The 23139-nt window shown below is 45.2% G+C and overlaps 1 protein-coding gene across 2 annotated transcripts in view; it reads right to left on the bottom strand.

The window, feature by feature from the left end:
• Positions 1-23139, bottom strand: part of LOC126253002 (uncharacterized) — a 534651-nt gene that overhangs the window by 414388 nt on the left and 97124 nt on the right. The gene's annotated exons all lie outside the window — the stretch shown is intronic.

The raw sequence follows: 23139 nt of genomic DNA on the forward strand, positions 1-23139 counted from the left end.
CATCAATTCCGCAGTAAACACCCCACATGTAGGTGGCAGCAGATGATTTTCCGTTCCAACAGAGGACGTGAAGGCATACCCAACATGATCAACAGATTTAGAGCCATCAGTATAAAAAACAACAGCATCCCGAAACTCCCATAAAATTTTGCGGAAAAAGGAACGAAACACCACCGGGGGGATGGAATCTTTCGGACCGCGGCGGAGATCCATCCGAATTCGAGGCCGAGGAAATAACCAAGGAGGGGTGGAGGGGAGGGAGCGAGGAAGACAGGACAAAGAAGGAAGCTGAAAATCACGGTAAAGACACGCAAGGCGCAGCCCAACCGGTAAACCCGCCCGAGGGCGGGAGTCGGGTGGGCGACGTCCATGGTCTGGGAACAGGATAGAATAGGAAGGATGAGAGGGAGAAGAACGGATAGTGAGGGCATAAGACACCAGAAGCTGGGACCGCCGAACAGAAAGGGGTGGGATCCCAGCTTCAACCAGGAGACTATCAACAGGGCTAGTAGGGAAGGCACCGGTGGCCAAACGGATACCACGATGGTGGACTGGATCCAGCACGTGCAGTGTGGAAGGAGCAGCTGAACCATAAACTTGACAACCATAGTCCAAACGAGACAGAACTAGAGCACGATAAAGACGGAGGAGGAGGGAACGGTCCGCACCCCAAGAGGAGTGGGCAAGGAAGCGAAGGACATTGAGTTTACGGAAACATCCTACCTTCAGGAGTCTGATATGGGGCAACCAAGTGAGCTTGTTGTCGAAAAGAAGACCCAGGAAACGAAACTGTGAAACCACAGGCAATCGTTGTGCAGCGAGATAGAGCTCTGGATCAGGGTGGACCGTAGTACGGCGACAGAAGTGGACCACCCGCGATTTTAAAGGAGAGAATTGAAACCCGTGTGAGAGGGTCCATGCAGAGGCACGCCGTATAGCCACCTGGAGCTGCCGTTCTGCAGATGCCATCGAGGAGGAACTAACCCAAATGCAGAAATCATCCACATACAGGGCAGGGGCGACCAAGGGACCGACAGAGGCCACAAGTCCATTGATAGCAATGAGGAAAAGAAGGACACTCAAGACAGAACCCTGTGGGATGCCCGTCTCCTGGGTCCGTGGAGAACTAAAAGCAGTACCAACTCGAACTCTGAATGACCGATGGATCAGGAACTGGCGGATAAAATTCGGGAGTGGGCCCCGAAGACCCCACTGATGAAGGGTTAGTAAGAGGTGATAGCGCCAGGCCGTGTCATAGGCCTTGCGAAGGTCAAAAAACACTGCAACCAAATGGCGGCGCTGGGAAAAAGCCTGCCGAACTGCGGATTCCAAGCGAAGTAAATGATCGATTGGAGATCGTCCCTCTCGAAAGCCACACTGGTAAGGGGACAATAGATCCCGAGATTCGAGGACCCAAGTGAGCCGACGGGCTACCATCCGTTCAAGTAACTTACAAACAACATTGGTCAAACTAATTGGCCGATAGCTGTCAACAGATAGGGGGTTCTTACCAGGCTTAAGGACAGGAACCACAATGCTATCCCTCCAATGAGAAGGGAAGTCACCCTGGAGCCAGATACGGTTAAACACCCGAAGAAGATGTTGCCGTTGTGGAGCACTGAGACGTTGAAGCAGTTGGTTATGAATGGAATCTGGGCCAGGGGCCGTATCATGAGAAGAAGATAGAGCAGAAAGAAATTCCCATTCAGTAAAAGGTTCGTTATAAGATTCTGACTCACAAGTGGTGAAACATAAGGTGAGAGCTTCAGCCTGCTGTTTTTGATGAAGGAAAGCAGCGGGATAGGAAGCTGACGCCGATGCCACTGCAAAATGGGTCGCAAGATGTTCGGCGATAACTAATGGGTCCGTACAAATGCCATCTGGGAGGTGAAGGCCTGGTAGGGTGGACTGCCGATGGCAACCTTGGAGAGAACGAAGTGTAGCCCATACCCGTGACAGAGGGACAGTGGAACCAAGGGAAGAAACGAATCGTTCCCAACATATCAGCTTGCTCCGTTTGATTAAATAACGGGCTTTAGCGCGAAGGCGTTTAAAAGTAGTAAGGCTGGCTACGGATGGGTGCCTCTTAAAGTGTTGCAAAGCTCGACGGCGATCACGGATGGCAATGGCAATGGCCGGACTCCACCACGGGACTTGCCGGTGACAAAATAGTCCAGATGAGCGCGGGACAGCAACGTTAGCAGCGCGAACAATCGCGTCAGACACGTCACGTAGGACGTCATCAATACAACCCGACAAAGAGGGAGAAAACTCGACCTGTGCAGTGTATAGAGGCCAATCGGCGCGGTGGAAAGACCAACGAGGTAACCTGTCCATCGGGGAGCGCGAAGGGAGCGTGATAATCAACGGGAAATGGTCACTATCACAAAGGTCGTCGTGTGGCGACCAGTGTAATGAAGGGAGGAGAGAGGGAGAAGAAAGAGAAAGATCAATGGCAGAAAAGGTACCATGACCAGCACTGAAATGAGTAGGGGAGCCATCATTAAGAAGGCACAGGTCGTGGTCTGCAATAAATTGGTCTATAAGAAGACCTCGTCTAGATGGAAAGGCACTGCCCCACAAAGGATGATGAGCATTAAAATCCCCAAGGAGGAGGAAGGGAGGAGGAAGTTGCTGAAGAAGGGTGGTTAAGGCAGCAGGTGTAAGAGCCCTGTCAGGAGGGAGATAAAGATTGCAAACGGTGACTGCAGAGTCTAAGTGGACCCTAACAGCAACCGCTTCCAATGTAGTTTGGAGAGGAATCCACGTGCAAGCAATGTCGGTACGGACCAACGTACAAACGCCACCAGAAGCCCGCAAGGGTCCGACCCGATTTCGACAGAAAACACGGAACCCACGGAGAGTCGGTGAGTGAGCATCAGTAAAATGAGATTCCTGGAGAACCACACAAGCTGCAGAGTAGGACGAAAGAAGGGATTTCAATTCCGGAAGGTGTCGATAGTAGCCATTACAATTCCATTGGAGAACCACAGAACGATGGTTTAAATGAGGGCTGAACACGCTAAATCCAGTCATACTGCCGGGTCCCCACCCGTCACAGACAAGGAGGGGGCGACATCCATAAACGACAGGTCAGAATCCAGTTGTGAAGTCGGGGAAGGGACCTCCGGTGACACCAGAGGCTCTTTGTCCCGGGACTTATGTTTCTTCTTCTTTTCAGGCTGAGATCGAGGAGGGCTGTGTGGCATAAAGGAGCCAGCTGCAGCAAGATCAGGAACAGAAAGAGACCGGGCGACCTGGGGGCCGACAGACCGCGGCTCTCGCGGTCGCCGCGCGGCAGCAGACCTTTGACCTGGAAGGTGCCGGGAAGGGGCATCCCGGGAGAGGTGCCCTTGACCGGCAGACGCCGAAGGAGTGGGACACTTCTCCGGCTGGGGAGGGGGAGCAGCACCCAGAGGAGAAGGTGTGGGAGCCGCAGGGGAGGGGGGGAGGAGTGGGGTCCGGGATGGGGGTAAGGAAGGGGGGGGAAGGGGGGAAGATGTAACCAAGGCGTAACTTGATGTCATGGACACAGGGTGCAGTCGTGCATATTTCTTACGGGCCTCTGTGTAGCTTAAACGATCGAGGGACTTATACTCTTGTATCTTTTTTTCTTTCTTATATACTGGGCAATCTGGTGAACGTGCAGAATGACTACCACGACAATTTACACATACAGGAGGGGGAACACAGGGACTTCCCTCATGGAGTGGACGTCCACAGTCACCACAGAGAGGGTCCTGGCAACAGCGAGAAGACATGTGGCCAAAACGCAAGCACTTAAAACACCGCATCGGAGGTGGGATGTACGGCTTCACATCACAGCGATAGACCATAATCTTAACTTTCTCAGGAAGGGTATCCCCTTCAAAGGCCAGGATAAAGGCACCAGTATCAATACGGTTATCTTTAGGACCCTTCTGAACACGCCGAACAAAGTGAACACCCCGCCGTGCGAGATTGTCCCGAAGTTCCTCATCAGTTTGAAGGATGAGGTCCCTGTGGAAAATCACACCTTGTACCATATTTAGAGACTGGTGAGGGGTAATAGACACAGGAATCGTGCCAAGATGGGTACAGGCACGAAGGGCCGCAGATTGGGCAGCTGAAGTAGTTTTAATCAGCAACGAACCCGACCGCATCTTGCTCAGGGAGTCCACTTCGCCAAACTTGTCTTCAATGTGTTCCACAAAGAATAAAGGCTTGACACTGGTGAAAGTATCGCCATCAGTCCTGGTGCAAACTAGATAACGGGGGAAAGGTTTTGCCCCTAGACGACGGGCCTGACCCTCTTCCCAGGGGGTAGCCATGGAAGGGAAGGCCGAAGGGGCAAGAGAAGCAGCACTTGAGGAATCAGTACCACGCAGAGAGACGGCCGCAGAACGGCCAGAGTTTTGGACCCTTATGCGTTTCATCTGCATTGCGTCCGCCCTGATACCACCCACTCCGATCAGGGGCTCTCCTCACGGGCGCCACCCAGCCACAGCAAGGGCCGTCTGGCACGGCGGCCATTGCCGGGAGTTCCGATGCTCCAGGATGACGAGCAACCACTCCAAGGCATGCATGAGGAGGTCACAGCTCAGGTATCAGAAGTGTGATCCCTGTGTGTTCAGGGGGCTCAACCAAAAGGGTACATAGCGACCCCACCACACGGGCTGGCTACCGTGCTGGCTATGCACCCTAGCATCAGACCACGACGTGAAAGAAAAGGTGGAATGTACTAGGAGGGCGCACGTCGGAGACACTAGGTAAGGTGCTCTTCCCCAAATGGCTCACACTACGGAAGAGAAATTTTGGAATGGAGGTCAAACCCCAGAGGGGGACCAAGGAATGCCAAAAAGAGGAGATAAGTACGCAACAAAGCCGGAGTGTAAAACCAACAGAACCAGGAGGATAGCGGGGGCCAACATAAGCAAGGACACCAATAGAGAGAGAGGAGAGGGCGAGGGGAAAGGAGTATGGAGGGGAAAGGAGGGGAACGGAAAGGAAATGCAGCCCGGGAGAGAAAGAAGGCTGCAATGGCTCAGGGCCCCGTGCTCGCCACGCACGTATCCACAAAAGAGTTGTGGACCCCCTGGGGGGTCGTCTGCTGGTAGCTTCGGCATTTGAACTCCCGCTACGAACTGGTCGTGCTTTCAGCAGTCTTGTCCCACGTTTGTTTTAATCTACTATAAGATAATCACTGTAAGCGCCTGTATCCGCTCGTCAAGCGCCCCTGCCGTACGGTTTAAATGAACTATTGTCAGCGTGAACACAAAACCTCGTTGCAAAATTTGAAGAAAACTTTCATGCTCTTCAAATTTTAGAGAATAATTTATCATACTCAATGCTGATTGTTTGCCGTCAAAGATATGTTTTAAAGAAGAATGAAGGTTTCGTAAATTCATCGGTGGACTCGGCGAAGCCAGTATATGAAGAGTTCACCGTTCTGTTACCAGTCTAGGCTGACAAATAATTGTAGGTATTACAACTGATAGCACTGATACACCGATTAAAAACGTGGGTTTAAGGCTTAAAAGAGATTATCTTTTTATGACTAATATTGCACTGTTTTCTGTAGATCTTTCATCTCCTTTCCAGATTCATGTATTTCTTCTTTGATTTCAGTTCTCAATTCTGTTATTTGAAGATTGCATCAAAGCACTATTTACATACATTATTGTGGTGCATCTGTTAACAGAAAGAATTTATCACGCTCGGTAATGGCGTCCCCAGATAAACTCGTAGGAACGTTGTTGTGGCTGCGCACTGGTCTTTCTACAGGTCACTGGCCCGCCATTTTAAGGGAAAATTGCAAGAAGAGAGCATTATGCATAGCAACTTAAATCGTCGGTGGGCGAGAAACCGAAAGATGTCGTATCCACGAAGACGAATACAGTCACCACATAACCAAAGATTATCAACATCAGATGTTGTCGATACTGAAATATTAACTAAAAACAGGCGAGCAAGTAGTGAAGTTTCCCCCTGTTGTTGGACAAGCGAGGGAGCAGGATTCACAACAGAATTTAAGCAAAAACCTCCGTCTCGGCAAGCTCACTTGATTACTTAGTCTTAATGGTCTCCGTAATAGCACTGTTCCAATGCACGCCAGAATTACGGTCCATGACAATTGCAACCAAGGCAATGTTCTGTCATCGCTGAATTGACGGCTGTTGTCGGCATGCGTAAAGCCTATGTTTGAAACACGGGTTCTCCACGGCTCTAAGCATGTGACCAATGGGTGACATACCGCATGCGCCGGGACACGCTACGCACACTAGCCTTACACCAACAAAGTACGTCTCTCAGATTCGAAAGCGTCCTAATCGATCAAAACAGTCACTTAACAGTATTTTCACATAATAAGACCAATCCTGACAGAAGGACAACCTGTGTAACGCCATAAAGTTGTACAATGAGGAGCCACCACATTGTCATTTTCACTACTCTCTTGATTCACTTACGCACAAGCGTCTTTTCATATACTTTACGCCTCTTTTCCCGAGAATTTCGAACGTCACATCACTACATAATGTTGAATGCTTTTTCTTGGCCGAAAGAATTCGGTGCTCGATTCTTGATTCTTCTTACGTATTGCTTCCATTATCAATGGCAACGGCAGAACTCTCGCTCTGGTGCTTTCACCTTTCCTAAAGTCAAACTGATAGTCGTCTGACGAAATCATTTTTATTCTACTTTATATTGTTCTTGTCACTAACTTAGCAACTTGGATGCACGGGTGATACTTCAAGCACGTATCTTCCCTTGCGAGCTTCACGGCTATATGGATGATGTTTCTCCAATAGTGTGCCAGTACGTACCCAGTCTCAGATTATACATACCAACTTGAGAAATAGTTTGGTTCCCACATCCCCCAAACATTTTGACAAGGGGTATTGAAGTCTTCCACCGTATTTGATCGCAAAACTTCAAAAACTCAAATTCCGACCAATACTGGCTTTCTTTCTCATCCGCATAGACTTCTGTTTATCCTATCACGTTTATTATATTTTAATTTGTTTAAGAAATTAAGAAAATTCTCTGCTTCTTATTAATGTTTGGTATTTTTAGTTATGATTTCCAGTGGTTTTATTTAGGGTTTAGCTTCAGTCTTTTAAAAGGCAAAGAATATAAGCATTTGGTTTTAAATACCACAGGAGAGCTAGATGTATGTCCCGCAGCGTCGATCTCGCTGATACTCCTCGTCGGAACTGCTCCACTTGAAATCTCGAAAATGTTTATTTCGCTACGAAGATCGTTCGGCACAGCTAGGTGGTATGTTTTATTGCTATGCTTATGGATTGACGTGTCTAACTTTGTTATCAATGGAAAGTTTATTGGTTCTGAGATATTCTCTCTGAAGAATATTGACCGTGGAAAGATGCAGGCTCGAACTATCATTCCACACTACACCTCCCGTCGGTCTACGTCACGTGGTATCTGAAGAATGTTTGTTAAATCTTTTATAAATTGATAAATACACAACTTTAATGCGTATTATTTTCGTGAATTTGTTTATTGTGCCATCGTCTAACTAAATTCAAGTTATTAATATGTCTATGTTCCTCCAAGTACCGAAGGATTATTCCATAAAAATAAAAATGTGTACCAGACGGATCCCGAGCACAGATTTTCCACTTTACGTGAGCAGCCGTCTTAACTTCTGCTGTCCGAGCACCTCTCCAGGACAGACAAAAACCTCCAAATTCCACAGTTTCCCACGTGCAGCACTCGCACAGCTGCTATGATTCCCGCACAGGGAGACACTTATCGCAGCCTGTCTAGGCATGTAATACTGTATGCAGTGTGTCTTTAGCATTGTACTATGCTATGTCCTTCAGACATGCATGCACGCCTAAACAACATGGCATGGCACGCCTTTCAAATGAGATTAAGGTTGCAGAAAAGTTAGCGTCACATGAGCAACAGTATGAATGACACTGCGGTTGGGTTGCGGCCTTAATTTCGAGCGATCATCATATTTGTTGAACAGGTTGTTTCGCGTAGCGAGCAACAAGATGCTTAAATGCTTTGTTCGTCGAAAACCGGCAGTCTTTCCCCAACTTCTGAGCTTACAGCGCTCTGGAACACTGCTAGAACATCGTGTCCGCTAAGTCTACTTGGCCCAGTAGCTACTACACCGCTAGTGGAAGAGTATTCCGTCCCCTCAAAGACTATAGAAGTTAGGGACACCTCCTTTGGTGCTATTTAAAAGCACTGCTCTCATGGAAAACTGTAAGGAAACCAAAGGGGCACAACATTTTATGACCAGCCTGACTGGTTTTTGCAGCAGTGCCTGAGGTACCATTCGGGAACGTTAAGTGTCCAGGCAATGTAAACTTGACGCCCAGCTTCACCTTGCACGTGGGAAGTTTGATTCATACAGTAACTTAGCTTTAATAAAAGTTATCTTGGCGACAGTTACTATCTTATAAAGGTAACTTGGTAACGATTCTCATGCCGGCCAGAGTGGCCGAGCGGTTCTAGGCGCTTAAGTCTGGAACCACGCGACCACTACGGTCGCAGGTTCGACTCCTGCCTCAGGCATGGATGTGTGTGTCGTCTTTAGGTTAGCCAGGTTTAAGTAGTTCTAAGTTCTAGGGGACTGATGAACTCAGATGTTAAGTCCCGTAGTGGTCAGAGCCATTTGAACGATTCTCAATCAGGGGAGAAAAATCAGGGAAGAATACTCACATACGCTCGTGTGAGTTTGCCGAATTCAATGGGAATCGCTCAAGTCAGAAGCGTAATAAGCGTATTACCGTAGGGATGGCGGTGGAACAGAGCGGCCCCACCTAGGACGTTGCGGAACGGTGCGTCGCGCCGGTGCAAAGTTGGCCGGCGTATCTGTCCGCGAGCTTTGCTTTGATGACGCGACCAGCTGCTGCGGAGGGCGAGGCGGCGCTCGGGGCCAATAACCGGACGGCACCCCAGGGCCGCGGGCATTAGGTGCCCGCCAGCAGCAGCAGCCACAGCCGAGGCCGCCGTAACGCCAGTTGTCGATGAGGCCTCCCCACTCCCGCCATGCCGCTCACCGCCCGTCTTTAATAGAGATACCGCCGGCCGCAGCGCAGCTTAACCCCTCTGCTGCCGCAGAACCCTCCTATCGAGAGTGTGTGGGTGAGTCCGGGAGAAGGAGACTGCAGGGACTACGAAATTACTACCACTCCCTACCGCTCAGTGTCAGCTGCGAGAGGTCGTTCTACCCATGTGACTCCACTCCACTTCACTTAATCCTTCATGTTCGCCAGCAACCGCTTACCACAAATTGGGACACGGGATGAAGTAGAAACAGTCTCTCTCTCTCTCTCTCTCTCTCTCTCTCTCTCTCTCTCTCTGTGTGTGTGTGTGTGTGTGTGTGTGTGTGTGTGTGTGTGTGTGTGTGTGTGTGTGTGTAGGGTCGGTAATCGCTGAAACTAACGGTTTTCGTTTATATCGCTTTTTTTCATGCCAGTGTAACCTGACTGTTAAAACTCCTCAAAATTACCGGTTTCTGAACTAACAAATAAAAAAAATCGCTTATTTCAGACAAACGAAGGAATCGAACAAAGGTTAAAAGAATTTCACTCTCACTTTCAAGACTCAAGATCAAAAAGAAAACTTCGGCTAATCCTGCGCGAAAAATGTCGAAACTGATGTAAAGTCTATGTAACCTTCCCGGAAATGCTTAGCACATATTTTGCTACGTCTGGACGATTTGCAATATTTCCTTCTCACAGTGTTCAAACAGAGCGGTTTTTGAGGCGTATTGACAGGAAATCTGAAAAAACCATCACAGTAAAAGTAACCAGCGTAACTAAAACTGATATGTACAAAAGAAAATATCGCTTGAACGAACCTACTTACGAATGAAATGTGATTACTTGATACTTCATACTACAGTCAGGACGACTAATACACTCGTAAATGACGCAAGTTTGCATTTTTGATTGAAAGACTTCCACCTGAATCTAATGTTTGCGTCTACTAACACAGCGGACGTCGGCTTCGAGTTTATGACGCCACGACAGCCCACTGAACACCTCCAAGTGCAGAACACAGTAAACAAATGACATGTTATGGTCCACGGATACGGCACGCAGCAAACATCTTTAATGATGTTACTGTAAACTGTATTCAGAATCCTGGGTAAGCTCAACGCATACGTTAGTTCTAATGGAACCAGTTTGTGTTGTGATAGCTATGTGAAATTATTTTACATTGTACTTCTATCTTTGCACTTAACAGCGTAGCGGAAGGCTACTATTACACACGATAAAGTCTGGATATTGTTTGTCACAGACTGGCAAATGCGAGCAATCATCGAGACGGTGTCCTGTACAATTGGAAAATATCGAAATAACTATCTGCACAATTATTCACTCGTCTTTTCCAGAGACTAGCAGACTTTGGATCCATAACTTCAACAACGGCTGGAGATGTCGTTTACGAGTGACGGAGCACCAACCTATCTTCTCCGAAATATTCGAGAACACCTCACACAGACATTTAATGGGCTGTGGGTTGGTCGGGAGAGATCAGCACGTTGGCCAGCTCGTTCCATCTTAATCCCATGGATGTTTTCCTTGCGAGGACATGAAATCTTTGGTGTATGCAGGCCCCATTAATAATGTACAAACGCCACAGTAACGCGTCCTCAGTGCCTGGCAGAGCATCTGTGAAAAAAAACTACAGTTTTTCAGAGAGTGTAATTTCCTAAGATATCGGACAGAAGGATGCCGTGTTATGAACGGACAGTACATCGAGCACCACCTCTTGCGATGCCCCAAGAGCTGGTCGCATGTTATAGCAGGCAGGACGCATTAGAGATTCAGCTGTTTCACAGTAGCAGAATGAGTTCTCATTTTTTTATTGCATACTGCAGGTAGCTCACAAAACGTGAATAGTTTGCACTAGAAGAGATGTGTTTCTCTGTACCGAAGATGAAGGAGTGCTCACGGCTTTTACGGTACACATTTCAGAGCCCACTGGTCATTTTTGTCTTGTTTTGTCTCGCACTACCATATCTCAAAGTATGAAATACTTCCTATTTAACATCCCGTATGTAGCAGGAGACAATGTGTTCTGGCATATCGACAAGCGCCGGCACGAAGACGAAGATGGCAAGAGCAAAGAAGGCGGTGAGATGACGTTAGCCAATAGCCCGCTGACAAGGACCACAACAGGGCAGGAGCGCCCTCTACCCGAAGAGAATATAGGCGCCGTTCCTGCCAGCCTCGGCCGGACAGTGTTAGCAGAGTACTAGACCCGGCCTAGCAGAGAGCGCTACGATAAGCAGTTATTAGTGATTCATATCCATTGCTTGTCTGGACACGTCTATAGCTAAAGACATTGTTTTGCATGTCACACATCGCTTGCGACGCCATTGTAAATTCGAAGTTAAGTATTGTCAATGTTCTTATTTGTAATAAAAACTATTAACGCGATTTTGCTTGAATTGTTGTATAGCATTCCGAAAACGCAGCATCCTTTAGGCGCCCTGTAAGCGACGAGTGGGTATGACCCCACACAGTGTATTGGTTCAAGCTGTTAGGGTTGCTAGCACTTACTCTTAAAAGTAAACCGCATCGTGACACACAGCACAGCTCTTGTAGCTTCTGCCACTGTAATTGGATGAGCATCTCTGTGATGCTTACGCGCCTACTGAACGAACCTGTCGCGAAACCTGCTGTTCTTTGGATAGTCTCCGTTACCTCTGTCAATTCTATTTCGTTTGTGTTTCACACTAGCGAGCGAATCTTAACAGTGGAGCGAGGATTATGTAAGCTTACCCACATTCCATTGAGTCTCAGACTGGCATATACCTTTCCTACGATCAGTTTTATGTGGTCGTTCCCCTTTGAAGAGCTCCTTACGCGCTCGCAGATATTTAACACATGCGACTTTGCCCATGTTATACAATCCCTTTAGCCGAAAGTAACTGGCCGTTCTGGCTTGCGTTATGTTGAAATTTTCCGCTGTTTCCTCTATAATTATAGGAGACAACAATGCGACATTCACGAATATACAATTACCTGGAAATAATGGGTCTACAACTGCTCACGCACAAACGTCAGTGGAGGCGCGCGCTTTCATTATTCGATAACATTAGGGCAATACGTTAACGGACAACTAATTTGAGTAATACACACGTTCTTCACTTCCCAAACTGTTAGCCACATTTAGCGACTGTGTTGAACATTATAAGTTATATTTAATGTCACGCACCTGGCATTTCAGATGCTTTCTGTGTTCAGCCGATGTACTTCGAGCCCCATCCGAAGGTGTTTAAAGGAATAATTTACATAACCCAAAAAAAAAAAATTGCGACCCATGAGGAAGTGTATTTGCAGACACAGCAGGGGAAATACTGTGTCCGGTCTGTGACACACTGACGTTATCTCTACGGTTCACTTTTTCCTTGCGAATTTCAGAAAATACGTAAGTGGTTTACATCTATATCATCTGATTGAGAATATAGGATACTTAATACATTATCAGTAAATCCCTTTGAAGAGGTTACAGTTCCACTAATGCCTGACAGCAATGACCTCCGCCGCATCTGTTAAACACATAACTACAACTGAAAGTGGTCTATTGTTAGTATCTTTGAATACTAACCAAACCGCTTAAGATTTCGAGTTCGCTCCCAGTCACTTCTTGCATTTTGAACTAAAATAATCAGCAACTGCATCTGAAGACATGCAGTATAAGGAGCTACCCTCATTCTGGCAACAGCGTTAACAAGGAGGGCTGGGGAACAGATAGAATTTCAGGGAACTCTGCCCTTTGCGCAGTAAAATACGCGTAAAACGTGGAAGTATGAGCAATGATCAACGGCACGCGTGTCGAGAAGGGAAACGCAAAACCCTACATTAAAGAAACATGTCATATTGGGAAAGGAGTGTTGCAACCGTCTTCTACAATGTATTTCAGCTGCAGTAGCAAATATATTGCCGTAGAATCGCAGGAAGAGGAGAGAATGCTTGAAGACCTGGAACATGGGCAGAAAAACTTCCGAAATCAGTTTTTTGACTGTAAGGCGTACCCATGGGCATAAACATAGACGAAATTTAGTTGTGATTTAAGAGAATCGTCGGAAGTACTCAGCGTACAAATAAGTAGAATACCGAAGTACAGAAGAATGACAATGTACGTTTGAAGTCAAACAGGGTGATGTACTACAGTAATGAATAGGACTAAAGGTATTTCAGTTGAGGAGTAACCTTCCTTAGAAACAGCAGTTCGGAAGTTGGAGGTCCGTATATATAAAAAAAACTTAACTTAGGAAATACTTGAAGAACCTGGACGAAGAGTACGTTGCTCTTTCGTCGATGATTTCAAGCCTGAGGCATGTCGACCGGCCGCCGTATCATACTCTGCCATATGGTGTCGTCACGGATGCGGTACAGGGAGGCATGTGGTCAGTACGTCGCTCTACCGGCCGGCCGCTACTTCTGTCAAGTGGCTCCTCCTTTGGGATCACAATGTTGAATGCACCCCATACCCGTCATTCCACTAATCGGAAATCGAACCCAGGTCCTCCGCATGGCAGCTACGGAGGCTTACATGGACGAGAGAAGGAAATACAAAAAATTTCAGGTAAAAAAAGGAATACACCAATGTGAATCATTCATGAATAAAACCGATACGAAGTACAGGGAATCTGAGGTGAAATGGCCGTACAATCAGTATGAAGAATATGAACATGTCTCATCACTGATTTATAAGGTCGCTAAAATCAATAGGTGGCTTGTTAAAAATTATATTTGCTGACTCGTTTTGGGCGTAGCCCAGCCACAGATCTGCCAGAATGGAAAATAATCGTCATGGCAATACAAGCACCACGCGTGCACGACAGTAAGTAGAAAACATTTTAAAAATTCACAAGAAAGTTTCAACACTATAAAACATACTGAAAAGAAGAATTCTATCGTATAATAGCATGCTTAACACTGGCGCTTAACTGATGCAGGGCTGCTATTTCAGAACCCAATGACCGTGTGCCAGCAGTTGAGCACCAATGTCAAGAATGTAATTATGTGTGACAATACATTGTGTTAAGGCATTTTAAGGTTCTTGTGAAGGCAAAGTTTTTTTTTTTCTTCTGTACACGTTTGATTGCAGTTTCATGAAAATTATGTTTCATTTCAGTTGGTGTTCTGGGTATCACCTACGAGAGAAATGCGTCAGGAAATACAATTTTCAAGAACAAGTAATCTGTTTATTTTATTGACCGACTAAAGCAGTCGTGTAAAACGTGCCCAGAATATACATAACGATTGCAGGCCTCCTAACCTACTATGTCGCAACTTCAACTGAATAGAAGAAATGGTCACTGTAATGACAGATTCGGCATATAGGAAAGAGAAACCCAATTTTGTTTAAATTAAATGCAAAGTCGTCAAGAGCTGAAGGAATTCCACCGTTAAACGCAAGAGTAAGACAGGGAGTATGTTAGGGGCCATGAGAGAGAGGGGACTGTTCGCTAACGTAGTGGAGGAATAAATTGGTCGAGTTCGGAGATTTAGGATATCTAGTATTAGAGTCAGAGTTTACAAAGAGTTGGAAGATCAAACGTGACAGAGGTAATATGAGATTCATGCGGAATTCTAAAATCCTTGAGAGATATTTCTTTCAAAAGATACCTAATGAGTAGAATTTATGAAACTAGATACATACCATCTGACTTCCGCAAAAACATCAGCCACAGAATCCGACAACTACCGCAAAACCAACTTAACAGTTCGACTTTTCAGACTATCCATACGGATCCGCTGCAAATACCCTCTCCTGTTTGACACCGGGTAACATTGTGCAAGTCACACAATAATTCGCCGGAAGAACTCTTCGACTGCATCTAGTGGTGGTGGTGGTTGCTATCTTCACTGCTGCAAGACACGTGTTTCAGCAGCGACTGAAGCAAGTAAGACCTAGTCAGTGGAGTGGCTGGACTTATGAGCACATAATATGGATTAATACTGAACTAGGGAAAGAGGAACGAACAAAAGTGTATTGGCGCAGAAGAAGAGAGCATTACTCAAAAAGGAGTCTGCTAGTATCAAACATCGGCCATATTTTGAGGAAGACATGTCTCAGAACATTCGTGTAAAACACTCACTGCGTGCAAGTCAATCATTTACAGTGACAAACGAGAAGAAAAACCTATAGTGTTGAGGTATGGTATTACACAGAGATGGTGAAACCAAAGTGAAGTGACGACGTAACATATGAAATAAGACACTGCAGAATTAGCAAGGAAACAAATACGTGTAAAATACCAATTAAAGGAAGGGATAGGAGTGATAAGACATGTGTCAATACTTCTGGGAATTACTTCCAGAGAAAGAGCGATGTAGGGTAAACGTTATAGGGAACACTAAGACAAAAAAGTATCGCCGGTCGCTGTGACCGAGCGGTTCTGAGCGCCTCAGTCCGGAACCGCACTGCTGCTACGGTCGCAGGTTCGAATCCTGCCTCGGGCATGGATGTGCGTGATGTCCTTAGGTTAGTTAGGTTTAAGTAGTTCTAAGTTCTAGGGGACTGATGACCTCAGATGTTAAGTCGCATAGTGCTTGGAGCCATTTTTGAACAAAAAAGTATCCATCAAATTATCCAAGACGTTGGGTCTAAGCGCTAGGAGAGGAGATTAGCTCAAATGGAAACTCTCAGAGGACTAATGGAAAGAAAATAATAAAACTGCAGAATCGACACTGTTCCGATGATTTACTTCACTCCAGGAATTGTGATTGTTCGCGTTCTTAGTCCGTAATTATTTATTGCTCGACAACGCGATATCTTGTTTCTGACTAAGTAATGAAGAATCTTAGTTATATTTCACCGATGCGAAAATTAACCTTTTTTCGTTTAGTAAACTTCAGTTTTCCACAGTATGTACACGTAACCTTTAAGTAAATTTTAACCGTTGAGAATACCCAGAGACTGTCACTGAAATAAAGTAGCGTGTTTATTAATCGTATAACGTTTGCAGGGGAAAAAAGATTTAGTAAAACTATCATTTGTAGATAGAGCCCAGAAGACACTGACAGTATAAGAGGTTTCTTAAGAGGAACCACGCTGGTCATAACACTAGAGCTACAACCCGCTTTAAATACTGATAAGCTACATGCATGATGTAAATCCATGTATTCTTTACTAACGCTGCCTGACAAAAAGATTCGTGCACTCAGAAGATAAGTCGAATGTCAATAGAATTTCATAGACGTACACACTATGAATGGTATGTACTCGTTAACGGAAAGTTGCAGTTCTCTGTGACAGGTAGAACGATGACCACAATGTTGCTCATGTTAAGTGTTATTGCAAGGCTTGGTATAAGGGGTGTGAACAGCGTCAGATATTGAGTGATCGCTATGAAGGACATGGAGATGCTGCATACTCTTTAGAGACAGCGTTATAACACCGGACAGCTTGAAAGTGGTCTCTTTGTGCGTCTCCATTTGGCTGGCTAGTTTAATTGTCAAATATCCAGATTTGTGGGGCATTCGGATGTTAAAGTGGTCCAGTGTAAGTGAGAAAATGAGGGCAGGTATACTCGTCGCAAACATTCCGGTCGACCATATCTGCCCACTACAAGGGAGGATCGCCAAAAGCACATCGTAACCTATTCACATTTGCGTCTGCCATCCGAGAACTAGTAATGGTCTCCATGCAAAATTCTGTCATCCCTCACCATTTGTCGAATAACAACGATCGGGTTTTGGGACTCTTAACTGCGCGGTTATCAGCTCCCGCTACATTCCCAACCTTTGCTCAGTCCAACCTCGCCACTTACATGAATGATGATTAAATGATGAGGACAACACGAACACCCAGACCATTTGTCGGAGATTGTAGCCGGACTAATGAATTACCGCCCCATATGTATGATGCTATTAACAACGCAATACAAACGGCTAAAATTGGAATGGTGCTGTGACTGAGAAGCATGAGCTCTTGAGGAATGGGTCGCATTCTGAACGGCGAAGACTTATTTCTGTTTCGCTCCGGATATCCATCGTTTGACAGTATAGCGGCGAGATGTGGAGTCACATTCGTACACAATTTTGCAGAAGCACAGCCGTCTAACTCCTGGCGGGTATCAGCTGAGGTCACAGCTGGCAGCGGTCGAAGGAACTTTGACAGCGCAACGATGTGTCACGGATATCTTACGTCAGTCTGCTACCTATCATGTGACAGTATCGTGGTGCCATTTTTGAACAGGGCAGTACCCGTCCACACAAGGCAAGAGTTTATGAACTGTCTGCATGAAGTTGAGGTAGTTCCGTGGTCATCAAAATCCCCGGGTCTACATATACCTAGATACTCCACAAGCCACTGTGCGGTGCATGGCCTTGGTACCATGTACCAATACTACTCATTTTCTTTCCTGTTTCACTTGCAAACAGAACGAGGGAAAAACAACTCTGTATATATCTCCGTGTGAGCTCTAATTTCTCGTATCTTCGTGGTCGTTTTGCGCAACGGATGTTGGCGGCAGCAGAATCGTTCGACAGTCAGCTTCAAATGCCGGTTCTCTAAATTTTCTCAATAGTGTTTTTCGAAAAGAACGTTGCCTTCCCTCCAGAGATTCAAATTTGAGTTTCCGAAGCATCTCATTAACACTTACGTGCTGCTCGAACCTGCCGGTAACAAATCTAGCAACCCGCCTCTGATTGTTTTGATGTCTTCACGCAATCCGACCTGGTACAGATCACGAACAACAGGTACCATCAGCATCCTGTCTGCAGTCTCCTTTATAGGTGAACCACTCTTTCCTAAAATTCTCCCAATGAACCGAAGTCTACCATTCGCCTTCCCTAACACATTTTTCACATGGTCGTTCTATTTCCTATCGCTGTGCAACGTTACCCTCTTAGATTTTAAACGATATGACTGTGTCAAACAGGACACTACTAATACTGTATCTGAACGTTGCAGGTATGATATACCTACTCGTCCGCGTCAACTTACATTTTTACGGATTTAGGGCTAGCTGCCATTCTTCACACGACCTGGAAATTTTGTCTGTCTTGTATCTTCCAACAGTTACTCAACTTAGACGCCTTCCCCTACACTACGGCATAATCTGCAAACACCTGGAGATTGCTGCCCACCCTCGAGACTCCTGACAATATTCTTGTGTCTCATGAACACTCGCCATCGAAGACAACATAAGCGGTTCCATTATTTAAGAATTCTTCGAGCTACTCACATATTTGTCAACTTACTTCATATTCTCGTACTTTTGTTAACAGCCTGCAATGGGGCACCGTGTCAGATGCTTTCTGGAAATCTAGAAAGATGCAATCTGCCTGTTGGCTTTCATCCATAGCTCGCGGTGTATCATTTGAGAAAAGGGAAAGCTGAGTTTCGCACGAGCGATGCTTTCTAAAACCATGCTGATTCGTGGACATAAGCTTCACAGTCTAAAGAAAGTTTATTGTATTCGAATTGAGAATATGTTCAAGGATTCTGCAGCAAACGCAAGTTAAGGATATTGGCAGTAATTCTGCGAGTCTGCTCTTTTACTTTTCTTATATATTTGAGTCACCCGCGCTTTTTTCCAGTCGCTTGGGACTTTGTGCTGGGCGAAAGATTCATGATAAATTCAAGCTAGGTAAGGGGCCAATGCTGTAGAGTACTCTTTGTAAAAATCATACTGGGTTTCCATTCGGATCTGTTCCAAGTAGACTATGACTGTCGGACCAACTGACTTCGTTCCACTGTCAGTATCCAGGATACTAAGGACCCGTCGCATTTTTGGGCCAGCTCGTGCCACGACAATACATCGGCATTCTGACACGGTTCCCAAGCGAATCAGTGTGCATATCCAGACCAGAAATAAGTGGGCTCATGTTGCCAAATTGTTTGTAAATTTAACTCATTTTTGTAGTCACTGAAGAAACCTCACGTTTCCTATCAACTGGTGAAATTTCATTTCGTTTTCTCCTCTTCTGGGTGCTTCACTTGTCAAGCAATGTGTAAATAATGAATTACAACTACATACTGAGCGAGATGGAGAATTCTGGACGTACAGGGTTTAGAACCCGTCCAGCCATCTAGTTTCAGGATTTCCGTACTTTCGCTAATCACTGGGAAATAAGATATTTATACGTATTTATGAAGCAACCTTTTTTATGCAATTATTTCTGTCTGTGTGCCGACAACAACCTTTGAAGGGAGTATTAGATTTTACAGGAGCGTATTTTTTAAGGACTAGGGGTCGTTCCGAAAACAAACCTGATACTTCCTATTACAATCAGTTCGCCAAGCAACCAGATAAATCAGGTATTGTCGGAAGAGACGAGACGAGACGGGCAAAAAAATGTGTTTCTCTGTGTCACGTAGGCGTCCGCAGGTTACAGACACAGGCATTTTCTGGGATCGTATTAAGTCTGTCTCTGCCCGCAAAGACAATTATACCCGAAGTGTTGTGGAAGCCGCACATCGTATGAACAGGTCACTGACCGGTGTGAACACTGAAGCCTTCTCCCACGCTCTACTTCGGCATCCGCGGTCTGCCCTGGCTAATGAGGAAGTGACGTCAGGTGGTTAGCTGAGGCGAGAATATGACGCTGTCGTATTCGCGCTCTTTGTAAGTGATTTGTGACACCCGATATTAATTCTAAAATTCCTGTAATAATGTCTACCAGTCAATAAAACCTCGAAATACACTCTCAGAGGGAGTAATACCACGAAAATTACAAACTTTGTTTAATGCTGTAGAGAAATACGTCAAAAATAAAAAAAAGCACGAAAACCACAAAAGTCATCGGAGTTATTAGATACTTTATCTGTGAAAGCACGTCAATTATGACAACCGTATGTTAGCTGCAGCGTGAAGAAATCTATAGTTTTTCCACAATATAATCTCAGGCATGTGTAACGTCATTATTTCGCGAACGGATCTTGAGTATTCGAGCCGCCCAACGGGAGATGAGAATTTAAGTTCAACTCATGTCAGAAGGCATTGCCTCAGGCAAAGTTTATATTTTTACTAGTTACTTTTCCTCCAGTCTACACCATCAGCGAAACACATCTGAGTCTCTCTCAATATTCAAGCAGACCTGACAGAACGCAGAACTTATTGTCGTACCAAACCGTTCCATTGGTGCCCACAACATACCGTCCGTGCGATTTAAACTAAGAATTGACCTCCTTGACTGACTGCAAGACTATGTAGTTAACGGGTGGAGCATTTGACTTTAAGGTTACACAGCCACGAATTTGTAGTACAATAAATAGAAGTGAAATGGAAATTTCAAACAGCCGATGCAGGAAACATTTTTCAAGATGTTTATCACGGTTGTGGAATCTATTGAAACTACATTATCCTCTGAAGGATTTTATCCCATAATTGTAGATGTTCCGTGGCTCCGTTATAGGTTTCAGACGATTAAACGTCATTTGCTCTGTTGTTTGGTCATATAATATGCTACTGACACCTGAAGTGGTGCCAGGGGTGGATCAGTATAGACTCCTGGAGGGAAAGGGGATGTGAGGGAGAGTCATTTTCTTACTTTCACCTCCCGCGCCCCCTTTTCAAATATAATCTGCTGTCAGTTCCCCTTTAGGGTACCACAGTCCTCTAGGATTTAACGATAATAAAAATAATAATGTGAAATGTTTTAATGTAATACCAGAAACTCGCGGACTATACATGTTTAGCACAACTTACAATCAATTTACAAGATACAAAATCGAAGTGTGCACTCACCAATACCAATATTTCACTTTTCACTATGATTGAGAGTATCTGTCTATGACCACGCGAGTAAGCCAATGACTTGTTTCCAAGTAATCAACTTCCTGTGGTCTGTCGTTTCTGTCTGAGGATTAAAGAACTGTGTCGGATTTGTTGTAGACAGCAAGTACAGCCAGCCTATGAATGGGGGCCTTTGTAGGACAGATGGGCCAATTCGAAGACAGCCTGCATTGTTAATCTCTACGCTATTCCTCTATGACAATGACCTCATACACTCCTGTCCGATTCTGTCCCCTTGCCTGTCCCCATGCCTGTCCCCATGCCTCTGGTAACATAGGCCAATTGCCCTATGTATAAAATGGTGGGAAATTCGGAACATTCCAATTTTTCAAGAGGGTTTCCCTCCTCCCCGCCCCCTCCCCACTCCTATGACAGTTCAGAGATCAATTACTGTACGCGTAAATTGCTAGGAAATTAAAAAATCCAGGATGGGACACTGTTCTGTAGGTGTTAAATTCAAGAACTGCAAGATGGCTGAACCGGGAACACAAGCGCAACTCTATAATGTCACAATTCAAGACCGGAACACAAGCATGGGTGCCAGGTCACTTGCCTAAGTTTCAAACAGTACTAGTGTGAGTTTAAACAAGCCTCTCTGGCATCACAGCTATACAGCCTCTGTTTGAAAGCCGAGAGTCCATTTTGCCCACATTTGGAATAATGGAATATTGAAAAAAATTATAGTTTTAAATTCAAAGCGACACTAAAACTCACTTGCCCTTAGTTTAATTTTTTAATTTCTTACCTCCGCTTTAAAATTAGAACAGGAGGATTTTTGAATTTTCTGTCATTCTGAACATTAGACACGTTGTCTCGTTGCTCTTTGGTTTCGAACTTAATGTGGCAAGCTGTGGCATAAGAATCCACTTATAGTAAGTTTAAAATGATGGGAAGCCCATTGGTTGTCATAGCTAGAACACTTGTCCTGACTTTAAACTGTATAGCTCTTAGGAGTAACGCATGTCACTGCAGTGCGTAGCAGGGTGATGGGAGATGTATGCACTTGCACTTTCCTTGTTTGAACATACCCCACAGAGCAGCTTGCAGCACTCCCAGAGTATCACGCTAGTCAACAGACACTGCATACCGCACTGCGGCCGCCAAAAGTGTACCCTGTGGTTGGCTGCCTCGCTTCCAGCTGATGGTCAACTGCATGCTAGAGATGCCTGATGCAAAGTGCTGTCTAGCCCTCGGGCACTGTCACACGTTTTCACCCTTATGTGGCAGATCACAGAATACCTATGATGAACCTCTAGTTGGGATGCCACTTCATTTAGTATGAAATGTAGCAGAGGCTGACAGTAGCCCACCAAAAGGCAGTGCCCAAACCACCTCAGCTGCCAGACACCTTTTTGCCATGACATCATATAGGTTCAAGAGACTATTGCAGTATGGCTAATTGTGCGACTGCAGTCTGTGCTCCACATGTCATGCAACATCTGCGTACACAGCAACCCACTTCCACCAGTGAGTGTTGAGCTATCAGTACGTCACTATTTCATGTATTAGAATGTGGGCAGTGCACCTCCCACCATCGCCAGCTAACTGCAGCCAGCTCCATGATACCACACTCAAATTGCTCTAATTTTACAACGGGATACAGCCTATTCAGCTAGGATGCAGTTGGGGGGGGGGGGGGCGATGGGTAAATAATCATTAATGTATATGGCATCACATGTCTGCCAGATTCCGGCAGTTGCGATTTTCCATCATTCTGACAGAATGCATGCTACTCTCAAAGTTAAATGGTATGCGAGTTAGGAAACCAAATTCTGATGTCCCTGAAGACATTTGAGAATTCATATTGTGAACTAGATGATTTAATGCAATCCTATAGCCCTTAGATCCGTATTTTGAAGTAAAATCAGCTGGACAATACTACACAGAGCTGTTGGAGACAAACATAAAAGCAGTGCATAGACACCATACATTTTCCTCACAAAATTGATAATGGTACTTGACAGGGAACACTTAATGTAACTCCACTGCACGCTGCCATAAAAAGGTTCAGCATGTTATGGCTACAATAATTTGTCATCAATGTCAAGTTTTCTTCATGTTACAAATGCAGTTCTTTCTGGATACCACTGTGAAGTATCAATGTAAAAATGATTATTTATAAGACATTTACAGTCAATGGAAACCTATCCTTGTGTGTGGAAATAATCCCGCCACTCTGCAGAACTACTGTCAGTTAATGGTGGTGGTGGTGGTGGTGGTGGTAGTGGTAGTAGTAGTAGTAGTAGTAGTAGTAGTAGTAGATGATTTATACCGTAAATCCAAAGTAGCTGTAATGCAGCAATCTCTCACTTTGTTGATAGTTGGCAATATTATTCTTTCATCAATAGTAATTTTTGATGTACGTGTGCCTTTCCGTGATAAATTTGATACTGACATACATGATGCGTTGA

The sequence above is a fragment of the Schistocerca nitens genome, chromosome 4, assembly GCF_023898315.1.
Source record: "Schistocerca nitens isolate TAMUIC-IGC-003100 chromosome 4, iqSchNite1.1, whole genome shotgun sequence".
In the NCBI taxonomy this organism is placed as follows: Eukaryota; Metazoa; Arthropoda; class Insecta; order Orthoptera; family Acrididae; genus Schistocerca; species Schistocerca nitens.